Below are 14,701 nucleotides of genomic sequence, written 5' to 3'. Positions count from 1 at the left end.
TCACTAGGAATAGGCCGGTAAACTTGAGCGCGTTCCGATGCTTTTCAGCGCAGCAGCGCCACCTGGTGGACGTGGGAGGAACTGCCTTAATGAATCCCGGCCGGACCCAAATCCACCGCAGAGAACGCGCCTCTGGATCGCGAATGGACCGGGTAAGTAAATCTGCCCCATTGTGTCATAACAGATCATGTCATCTTGTAAGTCATGACATATTGTAAGTCCATTTTCCCTTCTCCCCAACCGCACTTGTAAGTAGTGCATGCTGTGTATGGAGGATATAGTAGTGCACGCTGTGTGGTGTATGTAATAGGGCACAACCTGTGTGCAGGATGTAATAGTGCACACCGTATTTGGAGGTGGTAGTATTGCATGCTGGAATCGGAGGATATAGTAGTGTACACTGTGTGTGGAGGAAGTAGTAGTTTACGCCGTGTGTACAGGATGTAATAGTGCACACCGTATTTGGGGGTGGTAGTATTGCATGCTGGAATCAGAGGATACTGTGTGTGGAGGAAGTAGTAGTGTACGCCGTGTGTGCAGGATGTGGTTGTCACGGCTGGTCCCGCGACCCATATCGTGGGTCGCGGGCTCACCCCTGTTCCCCGGGGCTCGCAGGCGCCGCGCCAGGGCAGTTCATTTCTCCCCGTTCCTGATTCTCAGCCGTGTTCCGTCCTAGGAGGCGGGGATGGCACGTGGCACCTTCAGGAAATTTAAAGGGCCAGCGCACCACTAATTGGTGCACTGGCTGACCCTTTAAAAATACAGCACCTTCCTTTCTGCATTGCCGGATCTTTGTGCCTCACAGCCTGAGAGAAAGCTTTTCTGCGATTTACCTGCATTCCAGTGTCTCCTGCGTTCCAGTGCCTCCTGTGTTCCAGTGCCTCCTGCGTTCCAGTGTCTCCTGTGTTCCTGTGCATCCTGCGTTCCTGAGTCCCTCTGTGTTCCTGTGTTACACAAGATGGCACCTTTTCTATAAATTTTATTCTCGTAGCCCTGGAACTAGATTTCCTTCGCTATCGCCACCTAAATTTCTCCCATTAATATTATAACTGAGAAGAAAAATAGGCACCTGTCAACATAAATGCCTCAACAATTTAGAAACCCAAAGTACAGATATACGGTATCAGAAAGTACGGTATCACTTTAGAGACTTATCTGAGGCTACGAGCAGATAAATTTAATACACTAAAGATGTGCATTTCTAAAATCATGCAATTTTCAGATAAAAAGGTTTCAAAACAGTATACATAGGAAATAAACTTAAAAAGTTGTAAAATGAAAAGGGAATAAACAAATAACCTTATTACGGAAACAGCAGACTTATCCGGCAGGAAGGTTTCCGCAGAAGAACTTTTGTCCAGCTTGACCAGAGAATAGCAACCCCAAAGACTGACCAAGGGTAGCTACACTGGTGTGGGCATGGGGACATATTTCATAGTTATACCACATCTTCTTCCAGGGATCTAGTAAGGAGAAGATATTCCCAGCATATTCCCAGCATACAATAATGCCCAACACCAATATGAAATGTTGGGCCAATTGTCAAATACTTATTTTGTTCTCTCCCTGACACGGAAATCCTTTGCGCGCAACTCCCCAAAGCTATCTAAGGACCTTGATCATAGATTCATTAATTAGGAGTTGAAATCTAGGAATTATGACAAGTCTGGCTTTGAAGTAACGTTTTGGCAGAATCCTTAAAGGAAACCTACCACTTGAAGTGGCAGGTTTCAGAAGAAAATACCGAGCACCAGCTCAGGGTGAGCTGGTGCCGGAGCTTATTTTTGTTAGTGTTTTAATCCGCGGTATCGCGGTTTAAAACACTTTTTAAACTTTATAGCCGGCGCAGGGAGGTACGTGCTCGGCGCTTACCATGCGCGCGGCTCTCCTTCACTTCCTATGTAGCCGCGCGCAAGGTCGCGCGCATGGTAAGCGCCGAGCGCGTACCTCCCTGCGCCGGCTATAAAGTTTAAAAAGTGTTTTAAACCGCGATACATGCATAGATGCCTCTGAGGCTGCTTAAACGCGCCATTATGCCAAAATTATGGGCAACAGCATGGCCATGACAGAGTGACAGAATGAAGCTAGATAGCATCTAAAACATCCAGTAATTGACCCTGACACTATAGGGGACGGCATGCAGAGGCAGCGGCAGCAGCGGCAGGCTAGAGAGTGGCATGGCGACATACCCTAAATGGACTCAGGCTTCAAACCAATGGGTGACAGAGAGGAACCAAAGGAGGTGAGCAAGAAGCGCTCAAATAATATCGGTACATGATAAAAGTTTGCCAGTATATTTTGTGGATTACACAGCAGGGTGGCGACAAAGTTGACATGGAAGCCATGAAAACAACCCAAAATTCTGCCTGACACAGCTCGTTTGATAAGGGGACCATGTATGGAGGCAGTGAACTAGTAGTAGATTAAAGGTGCTGCAGTTAAAACTATGTTAGTTGGATCTTGGCATGGAGCTGGCGCTCCGCTGCCAGGCGAGCTTTCGCAAATCCAAGCCCCTGTCTCTAGGCTACTCCCCAAACAGCACTTCTAAGAACCTTTTGTATAAGATCAAGTGTAGTAGCGTTCTTATAAGTTTAGGATATGGCGGGTGAGGGGAATGTAAACAGATGCGCAAGAAGCGCTGAAATAATATCCGTAAATGGTAAAAGTTTGCCAGTATATTTTGTGGATTACACAGCAGGGTGGCGACAAAGTTAACAAGTTTGTTGTGGAAGCCATGAAAACAACCCAAAATTCTGCCTGACACAGCTCGTTTGATAAGGGGACTATGTATGCCTACAGTTCATGCCAGTCGCTGCACTGGCTGCCAGTCTCCTTTCGAATACAGTTTAAAATAATAACCCTCATCCATAAAGCTCTGTATAATGCTGCACCCCCCTACCTCTCCTCTCTTATCTCAGTCTATCGCCCAACCCGTGCTCTTAGATCCGCCAGTGATCTTAGATTAACCTCTACCCTAGTGCGGACCTCCCACTCGCGTCTCCAAGACTTCTCTAGAGCTGCACCAATTCTATGGAATGCTCTGCCCCGGACTATCAGACTAATACCTAACCTCCAAAGTTTCAAACGTGCTCTTAAAACCCATTTCTTTAGGCAAGCCTATAATACTCATTAACTGCATGAAGTTTTAACTCTTCTACTAACCCGCCCTGTGTCGTCCTCCCATGTGTTATCCAGCAACCAACAGGCACCAGACTTCTCTGCAGTCCCATTCACCCTGGACCTGGTATATAAGATGACGGCTGAGTGGTTCAAGTGACAGCAATTCCATTTATTATATTTTGTTCTATTCCCTAAGAAGAATGGCTTGACCATTAAATATTCTTTTACCTCGTGTTACCCCATGATCTTCATAAACCGTAAGCTCTGGCGAGCAGGGACCTCACTCCTGTTGTTCCATACAAATGTTGTGCTCTGTTACATTACATTTGTATTTGTTTCCTATGATTTGTAAAGCACTACGGAATATGATGGCGCTATATAAATAAAGATTATTATTATTATTATTATGGAGGCAGTGAACTAGTAGTAGATTAAAGGTGCTGCAGTTAAAACTATGTTAGTTGGATCTTGGGATGGAGCTGGCGCTCCGCTGCCAGGCGAGCTTTCTCCAATCCAAGCCCCTGTCTCTAGGCTACTCCCCAAACAGCACTTCTAAGAACCTTTTGTATAAGATCAAGTGTAGTAGCGTTCTTATAAGTTTAGGATATGGCGGGTGAGGGGAATGTAAACAGATGCGCAGGAAGCGCTGAAATAATATCGGTAAATGATAAAAGTTTGCCAGTATATTTTGTGGATAACACAGCAGGGTGGCGACAAAGTTAACAACTTTGATGTGGAATCCATGAAAACAACCCAAATTTCTGCCTGACACACCTCGTTTGATAAGGGGACGATGTATGGAGGCAGCTATATGGATGACTTTTGGAGGTAGCAATGGAGACAACGTGTGGAGGCTGCTATGGAGACAATTTAATTTGGATAGTGCCTGTATGTGGCAGTCCAAAAAAGTTTTCAAACCAGAGGAGCAGGTAGGTGGTCCTCCAGAAAAATGAAATAGATTGAGTGCCTGTATGTGGCAGTCCAAAAAAGTTTTCAGACCAGAGGAGCAGGTAGGTGGCCCTCCAGAAAAATGAAATAGATTGAGTGCCTGTATGTGGCAGTCCAAAAAAGTTTTCAAACCAGAGGAGCAGGTAGGTGGCCCTCCAGAAAAATGGAATAGATTGAGTGCCTGTATGTGGCAGTCCAAAAAAGTTTTCAAACCAGAGGAGCAGGTAGGTGGCCCTCCAGAAAAATGGAATAGATTGAGTGCCTGTATGTGGCAGTCCAAAAAAGTTTTCAAACCAGAGGAGCAGGTAGGTGGCCCTCCAGAAAAATTACATAGATTGAGTGCCTGTATGTGGCAGTCCAAAAAAGTTTTCAAACCAGAGGAGCAGGTAGGTGGCCCTCCAGAAAAATGAAATAGATTGAGTGCCTGTATGTGGTAGTCCAAAAAAGTTTTCAAACCAGAGGAGTAGGTAGGTGGCCCTCCAGAAAAATTGAATAGATTGAGTGCCTGTATGTGGCACTCCCAAAAATTGTTTAAAACAGAGGACCGGGTAGGTGGCCCTCCAGAAAAATTAAATGCATAAAGTACTATAGCTAGAGCCAGTGGGCCCTGTCAAAAAATAGCCAGTTTCCTCTACTTTAGTGTACAAAGAGGAGGAGAAGGAGGAAAATGAGGAGGAGGAGGAGTGCATAAATTATTCAGGTTGAGCTTCCTTCACCTGGTAGAGATTGGAAATTATGAGAAATCCAGACTTTATTCATCTTAATAAGCGTCAGCCTGTCAGCGCTGTCAGTCGACAGGCGTGTACGCTTATCGGTGATGATGCCACCAGCTGCACTGAAAACCAGCTCGGACAAGACGCTAGCGGCAGGGCAGGCAAGAACCTCCAAGGCGTACAGCGCCAGTTCGTGCCACATGTCCAGCTTTGAAACCCAGTAGTTGTAGAGAGCTGTGTGATAATTTAGGACGATGGTATGGTCAGCTACGTACTCCCTCACCATCTTTCTGTAAAGATCAGCCCTACTCTGCCGAGACTGGGGACAGGTGACAGTGTCTTGCTGGGGTGACATAAAGCTGGCAAAAGCCTTGTAAAGCGTACCCTTGCCAGTGCTGGACAAGCTGCCTGCTCACCTATTCTCCCTCGCTACTTGTCCCGCAGAACTACGCACTCTGCCGCTAGCGCTGTCAGAAGGGAAATAGTGTTTCAGCTTGTGCACCAGGGCCTGCTGGTATTCATGCATTCTCACACTCCTTTCCTCTCCAGGGATAAGAGTGGAAAGATTTTGCTTGTACCGTGGGTCCAGGAGAGTGAATACCCAGTAATCGGTGCTGGAATAAATTCTTTGAACGCGAGGGTCACAGGATAGGCAGCCTAGCATGAAATCTGCCATATGCGCCAGAGTACCAACGCGTAAGAATTCACTCCCCTCACTGGCCTGACTGTCCATTTCCTCCTCCTCCAACTCCTCCAACTCCTCTTCTTCTGCCCATACACACTGAACAGTGAAGGACTGAACAGTGGTCCCCTCTTGTGTCTCGCCAACATTCTCCTCCTCTTCCTCCTCATCCTCCTCCACCTCCACCTCCTCCGATATGAGCTGAGAAACAGACCTAAGGGTGCTTTGGCTATCAACAAGGGAATCTTCTTTCCCCTTCTCTTGTGACGAGCGCAAAGCTTCCAACTTCATGCTGATCAGAGAGTTTTTCAACAGGCCAAGCAGCGGGATGGTGAGGCTGATGATGGCGGCATCGCCACTGACCATCTGTGTTGACTCCTCGAAGTTACTCAGCACCTGACAGATATCAGACATCCACGTCCACTCCTCATTGTAGACTTGAGGAAGCTGACTGACCTGACTACCAGTTCTGGTGGAAGTTGACATCTGGCAGTCTACAATCGCTCTGCGCTGCTGGTAAACTCTGGATAACATGGTTAATGTTGAATTCCACCTCGTGGGCACGTCGCACAACAGTCGGTGAGCGGGCAGTTGGAGGCGGCGCTGCGCTGCCCTGAGAGTGGCAGCATCTGTGCTGGACTTCCTGAAATGCGCACAGATGCGGCGCACCTTCGTAAGCAAATCAGACAGATTGGGGTATGTCTTGAGAAAACGCTGAACTATCAGATTTAACACATGGGCCAGGCATGGCACATGTGTCAGTCTGCCGAGTTGCAGAGCTGCCACCAGGTTACGGCCGTTGTCACACACAACCACGCCTGGCTTCAGGTTCAGCGGTGCCAGCCACAGATCAGTCTGCGCCGTGATGCCCTGTAATAGCTCTTGGGCGGTGTGCCTTTTATCGCCTAGGCTCAGCAGTTTGAGCACCGCCTGCTGTCGCTTAGCGACGGCACTGCTGCTGTGCCTAGAGCTAGCGACTGATTGCGCCATGCCCACGGATGGTAGTTCGGAGGAGGAGGTGGAGGAGGGGTGGGAGGAGGAGGAGGCATAGTAGGCCTGAAAGACCTGGACCGAGGTAGGCCCCGCAATCCTCGGCGTCGGCAGTATATGACCAGCCGCAGGGTCAGACTTGGTCCCAGCCTCCACCAAGTTAACCCAATGTGCCGTCAGCGATATATAGTGGCCCTGCCCGGCAGCACTCGTCCACGTGTCCGTGGTCAGGTGGACCTTGTCAGAAACGGCGTTGGTCAGGGCACGGATGATGTTGTCTGACACGTGCTGGTGGAGGGCTGGGACGGCACATCTGGAAAAGTAGTGGCGGCTGGGGACCGAATACCGAGGGGCGGCCGCCGCCATGAGGTTGCGAAAGGCCTTGGTCTCTACTAGCCTGTAGGGCAGCATCTCCAGGCTAAGCAATCTGGAGATGTGGACATTAAGGGCTTGGGCGTGCAGGTGGGTTGCACTATATTTCCGTTTCCGCTCCAGCTTCTGGGGTATGGAGAGCTGAATGCTGGTGGGTGTTGTGGAGGATCGTGGAGGCGACGATGGGGTTTTTGTGCCAGGGTCCTGGGCAGGGGGCTGACTATCAGCTGACACAGGGGAAGGAGCAGTGGTGTGCACGGCCGGAGGTGAACGGGCTTGGTGCCACTGAGTGGGGTGTTTAGCATTCATATGCCTGCGCATACTGGTGGTAGTTAAGCTAGTAGTGGTGGAACCCCTGCTGATCCTGGTTTGGCAAAGGTTGCACACCACAGTCCGTCGGTCATCCGGTGTTTCTTTAAAGAACCTCCAGACTTCTGAAAATCTAGCCCTCGCCACGGGAGCTTGACTACGGGCAACATTTGGCGCTGATGCACCTGCTCTGGCCCTGCCTCTCCGTCTGGCCCCACCACTGCCTCTTCCAACCTGTTCTGGTCGAGGACTCTCCTCCATCTCAGAAGCACTGTGTTCACCCGGCCTCTCAACCCAGCTTGGGTCTGTCACCTCATCATCCTCCGATCCCTCAGTCTGCTCCCCCCTCGGACTTCCTGCCCTGACAACAACTTCACCACTGTTTGACAACCGTGTCTCCTCATCGTCGGGCACCTCTTTACACACTTCTTCCACTACGTCAAGAAGGTCATCATCACCCACAGACTGCGACTGGTGGAAAACCTGGGCATCGGAAAATTGCTCAGCAGCAACCGGACAAGTGGTTTGTGACTGTGGGAAGGGTCCAGAAAACAGTTCCTCAGAGTATGCCGCTTCAAATGCCAAATTTTCCTGGGAGGGGGCAGACTGGGGGGGAGGAGGCTGAGGTGCAGGAGCTGGAGGAGTGCCGATTTCGGTGACATGGGTGGACTGCGTGGAAGACTGACTGGTGGACAAATTGCTCGAAGCATTGTCGGCAATCCACGACATCACCTGTACGCACTGTTCTGGCCTCAACAGTGCTCTACCACGAGTCCCAGTAACTTCAGACATGAACCTAGGGAGTGTAGCTCTGCGGCGTTCCCCTGCTCCCTCATCAGCAGGTGGTGTCTCACCCCGCCCAGGACCACGGCCTCTGACCCCTGCAGTAGTTGGACGCCCACGTCCCCGCCCTCGTCCTCTACCCCTAGCCCTCGGGTTAAACATTTTGAAAATGAAAGTTATAACTTTAATTTTTTTAATACTTTTTTTTGTGTTTTTTTTTTTTTTTTGTGTTTTTTAGTTTTTAAAACCAAACGATGCTATCCTATTGCTATGGCTATTTTCTAGCCAAGTATGAAAGCACACTGCTATGCCAGATGAGATGACGCTGAGTTATTAAAAAAATAAACGTAAAATAAAAAGAAACTGGCAGACTGTGCCTAATTGAAATCAAACCCCTAATAAATTTTCCCACTTCGGTCTTTGCGATGGATATGTGCGTCACTAAGCGCTAAACACAATGGTCGCAAGTCTCACTACAAATTCCTCACAATATGGTAGTAGATGCACTACAGCAAGGACAGCCACCAGCAGATCAACCAGAAATAAAATATATAACGCTATTGTAGGCGTAAGTAAGCCGTTTGGATTCTCCTTTGGCTATTTTCTAGCCAAGTATGAAAGCACACTGCTATGCCAGATGAGATGACGCTGAGTTATGAAAAAATAAACGTAAAATAAAAAGTAAATGGCAGACTGTGCCTAATTGAAATCAAACCCCTAATAAATTTTCCCACTTTGGTGTTTGAGGTGGATATTTGCGTCACTAAGCGCTAAACACAACGGTAGCAAGTCCCCCTGCAAATTCCTCACAATATGTTACTAGCTGCAAATAAAAAAAAAAAAAAGTATAACGTTATTGTAGCCCTAAGAAGGGCTGTTGGGTTCTTGTAGAATCACTCCTGTCTAACACTATTCTAATTGAACACCCTAACGCTTTCCCTGACCAGCAGCAGCTCTCTCCCTAGCGGCATCCAGACGCAGAATGATCCGAGCAGCGCAGGCAGGGGCTAGTCTATTCCAGGGTCACCTGATCTGGCCAGCCAACCACTGCTATCGACGTGTAAGGGTACCACGTCATGCTGGGTGGAGTGCAGAGTCTCCTGGCTTGTGATTGGCTCTGTTTCTGTCCGCCAAAAAGCAAAACGGCGGGAGCTGCCATTTTCTCGAGCGGGCGAAGTATTCGTCCGAGCAACGAGCAGTTTCGAGTACACTAATGCTCGAACGAGCATCAATCTCGGACGAGTATGTTCGCTCATCTCTAATCACAGTCAAGAAATGCTTCTTGATCAACAAGAACGAGAATATCATAGCAGATCAACCATTATAGAGGAAATAGATTACTTAGATTGCTAGGGCTTACATTACTTTATCTTAATCCATGCTTCCTTCTAACTGAGATTAATAAGAAAGAGTACAGTGAAAATTTGATTCTCTTGGCCCTCCTCATTTCTAAGGCAAGAAAAATGAGACCTGTAGGTAAATATTAGCATTGATAATTATACCTCATAGCGGAGGGATTTAAGTGATCCTCCAGCCCTGGGTCATTTTTATGTATTTGAGATATTTTCCTCCATTTTCCATAAAATAGAATTTTCTGTATTTTGACTTATAATAAACAGCAATTTCATCATTATTTTTTTTTCTATTTACCCGGAATGAAATTTTAGACAGTGACGTTTGCCATAAATGTCCCGAAGAAGATTGGTCTGATGAGAAGAGAATGAAATGTATCCCCAAAGCTTTTGAGTTTCTATCTCATGAAAACGAAATTTTATCTTCAATATTTTCAGGAATGGCCATATTTCTTTCTATTGTAACATTGTTTGTATTATTAACATTTATTTGTTACTGGGACACTCCACTTGTTAAAGCCAATAACCGGAACATAAGCTTCATCCTCCTGGTCTCCATCCTGATAACCTTCCTCTGTATCTTCTTTTTTCTTGGTCGTCCCACAGACATAACCTGTTTACTCAGACAGATATCATTTGGTATTTTCTTTTCCATTTGTATCTCTTCTGTTTTGGCCAAAACTATCACAGTCTGCATCGCCTTCAAAGCCACCAAACCTGGAAGTCTGTGGGTGAAGTGGACCTCATTCAATGTGTCCTATTATGTGGTATTTGTGGGTTCTACAGTACAAATTCTCTTCTGTGTGTCATGGCTTTCAATTTCACCTCCATATCAAGAATTTGACTATGACTCTTATCCTGGGAAGATCATCATCCAGTGCAATGAAGGGTCAGATATCTGGTTCTACTCCATGTTGGGTTATATGGGTCTCCTGGCCTCTGTGAGCTTTGTTCTGGCTTTCATGGTGAGGACATTGCCGGACAGTTTTAATGAGGCCAAGTACATCACCTTCAGCATGCTGCTGTTCTGCAGTGTCTGGATCGCCATGATCCCGGCTTATCTGAGCACCAGAGGGAAATACATGGTGGCTGTGGAGGTATTTGCCATCTTGGCCTCATGTGCCGGCATTCTTGGTTGTATATTTCTTCCAAAATTATATATTCTCTGTTTTAAACATGATTTGAACTCCAGTAAAACAATTTTTAAGAAAAAATAACTACGTTTCTTTATCATTTACTATATTGTTTTATAAAAATAAACTATTGATCCTGACTTTATTTCATTACTAACCTCACTACTAACAATAGATGATGTCACAGCTTATCTCCTACCCCTCCCTGTACAATGACCTCTATAAAGATAACACTAACCCATCAGTACATCACTACTGATAATAGATGATGTCACAGCTTATTTCAACCCCCTCCCTGTACAATGACCTCTATAATGTAACACTGACCCATCACTACATCACTACTGACAATAGATGATGTCACAGCTTATCTCCTCCCCGTCCCTGTCCAATGACCTCTATATAGATAACACTGACCCATCATTACATCACTACTGACAATAGATGATGTCACAGCTTATCTCCTCCCCCTCCCTGTCCAATGACCTCTATATAGATAACACTGAACCATCATTACATCACTACTGACAATAGATGATGTCACAGCTTATCTCCTCCTCCCTGTGCAATGACCTCTGTATAGATAACACTGACCAATCATTACATCACTACTGACAATAGATGATGTCACCGCTTAACTACTCCCCCTCCCTGTACAATGACCTCCATATATATAACACTGACTCATCATTACATCACTACTGACAATAGATGATGTCACAGCTAATCTCCTCCCCCTCCCTGTGCAGTGACCTCTATATAGATAGCACGGACCCATAATTATATCACTGCTAACAATAGATGATGTCACAGCTTATGTCCTCCTCCCTGTACAATGTCCTCTATATAAAAAAACACTGACCCAACATTACATCACTATTGACAATAGATAATGTCACAGCTTATCTCCTCCGTCTCCATGTACAATGACATTTATATAAATAACACTGACCCATCATTACATTACTATTGACCATAGGTGATGTCACAGCTTATCTCCTCCCCCTCTCTGTATAATGACTTCTATATAGATTACACTGACCCAGCATTACATCACTACTGACAATATTGATGATGTCACTGTTTATCCCCTTCTCTTCCCTATACAATGACCTCTATATAGATAACACTGACCCATCATTACATCACTACTGACAATAGATGATGTCACAGCTTATCTCCTCCCCCTCCCTGTACAATGACCTCTATATATAACACTGACCCATCATTACATCACTACTGACAATAGATGATGTCACAGCTTATCCCCCCTCCAAGTACAAGATTCTCTATATAGATAACACTGACCCTTCATTACATCACTATTGACAATAGATGATGTCACAGCTTATCTCCTCCCCCTCCCTGTACAATGACCTCTATATAGATAACACTGACCCATCATTACATCCCTACTGACAATAGATTATGTCACAGCTTATCTCCTTTCCTCCCTGTACAATATCTTCTATATAGATAATACTGACCCATCATTACATCATTACTGACAATAAAGGATGGCAGAGCTTATCTTCTCCCCCTCCGTGTACAAAGGCCTCTATATTGATAACACTGACCCATCATTACATCACTTCTGACAATAGATGATGTCACAGCTTATCTCCTCCACCTCCCCGTACAATGACCTCTATATAGATAACATTGACCCATCATTACATCACTACTGACAATAGATGATGCCATAGCTTATCTCCTCTATATAGATAACCTCTATATAGATAACACTGACCCATCATTACATCACTACTGACAATAGATGATGTCATAGCTTAACAGCTTAACTTCTCCCCCTCCCTGTATAATGACCTCTATATAGATAACATTGACCCATCATTACATCACTATTGACAATAAATGATGTCACAACTTTTCTCCTCCCCCTCCCTCTACAACGACCTCTATCTAGATACCACTGACCCATCATTACATCACTACTGACAATAGATGATTTCACAGCTTATCTCCTCCCCCTGTACAATGACATCTATATAGATTACACTGACCCATCATTACATCACTACTGACAATAGATGATTTCACAGCTTATCTCCTCCCCCTCCCTGTACAATGATCTCTACATAGATAACATTGACCCATCATTACATCACTACTGACAATAGATGATGTCACAGCTTATCTCCTCCCCCTCCCGATACCTTGACCTCTATATAGATAACATTGACCCATCATTACATCACTACTGACAATAGATGATGTCATAGCTTATCTCTTCCCACTCCCTGCACAATGACCATCTCTATAGATAACACTGACCCATCATTACATCTCAATTGACAATAAATGATGTCATAGCTTATCCCCTCGCCCTCCCTGTACAATGTCCTCTATATAGATAACGCTGACCCATCATCACATCACTACTGACAATAGATGATATCATAACTTATCTCCTCCCCCTCCTTGTGTATTTACTTCTGTATAGATAATGCTGACACATATTTACATCATTACTGACAATAGATGATGTCACAGCTTATCTCCTCCCCCTCCTTTTACAATGACCTCTATATTGATAACACGGACCCATCATTACATCACTACTGGCAATAGATGATGTCACAGCTTATCTCTTCCCCCTCCCTGTACAATGACCTCTATATAGAAAACACTGAGCCATCATTACATCACTACTGACAATAGATGATGTCACAGCTTATCTCCTCCTCCTCCCTGTACAATGACCTCTATATAGAAAACACTGACCCATCATTACATCACTACTGACAATAGATGATGTCATAGCTTATCTCTCCTCGTCCCTGTACAGTGACCTATATATAGATAACCCTGACCCATCATTACATCTGACCTATGATTATATCACTACTAAAAATAGATGATGTCACAGCTTATCTCCTCCACTCCTTGTACAATGATCTCTACATAGATAACACTGACCCATCATTACATCACTACTGACAATAGATGATGTCACAGCTAATCTCCTCCCCCTCCCTGTACAATGACCTCTATATAGATAACACTGATCCATCATTACATCACTACTTACAATAAATGATGTCACAGCTTATCTCCTCCCCCTCCATTTACAATGACATCTATATAGAAAACCCTGACTCATCATTACATCACTACTGACAGTAGATGATGTCACAGCTTATCTCCTCCTTCTCGTGGTACAATGTCCTCTGTATAGATAACACTGACCCATCATTACATCACTACTGACAATAGATGATGTCACAGCTTATCTCCTTCCCCTCCCCGTACAATGACCTCTATATAGATAACACTGACCTATCATTACATCACTATTGACAATAAATGATGTCACAGCGTATCTCCTCCCCCTCCCTGTATAATGACCCCCATATAGAAAACACTGACCCATCATTACATCACTACTGACAATAGATGATGTCACAGCTTATCCCCTCCCTATCCCAGTACAATGACCTCTATATAGATAACACTGACCCATCATTACATCACTACTGACAATAGATGATGTCACAGCATATCCCCTCCCTATCCCAGTGCAATGATCTCTATATAGATACCACTGACCCATCATTACATCACTTCTGACAATAGATGGTGTCACAGCTTATCTCCTCCCCCTCCCTGTACAATGACCTCTATATAGATAACACTGACCCATCATTACATCACTACTGACAATAGATGATGTCATAGCTTATCTCCTCCCCCTACCTGTACAATGACCTCTATATAGATAACATTGACCCATTATTACATCACTACTGACAATAGATGATGTCACAGCTTATCTCCTCCTCCCTGTACAATGACCTCTATATATAACACTGACCCATCATTACATCACTACTGACAATAGATGATGTCACAGCATATCCCCTCCCTATCCCAGTGCAATGATCTCTATATAGATACCACTGACCCATCATTACATCACTACTGACAATAGATGGTGTCACAGCTTATCTCCTCCCCCTCCCTGTACAATGACCTCTATATAGATAACACTGACCCATCATTACATCACTACTGACAATAGATGATGTCATAGCTTATCTCCTCCCCCTACCTGTACAATGACCTCTATATAGATAACATTGACCCATTATTACATCACTACTGACAATAGATGATGTCACAGCTTATCTCCTCCTCCCTGTACAATGACCTCTATATAGATAACACTGACCCATCATTACATCACTACTGACAATAGATGATGTCACAGCTTATCCCCTCCCCCTCCCAGTACAATGACCTATATATAGATAACACTGACCCATCATTACATCACTA

This window comes from Engystomops pustulosus, chromosome 1, assembly GCF_040894005.1.
Source record: "Engystomops pustulosus chromosome 1, aEngPut4.maternal, whole genome shotgun sequence".
NCBI classification, from domain to species: Eukaryota; Metazoa; Chordata; class Amphibia; order Anura; family Leptodactylidae; genus Engystomops; species Engystomops pustulosus.
The sequence above is the reverse complement of the archived record's forward strand: the minus strand, read 5'-3'. Positions refer to the sequence as shown.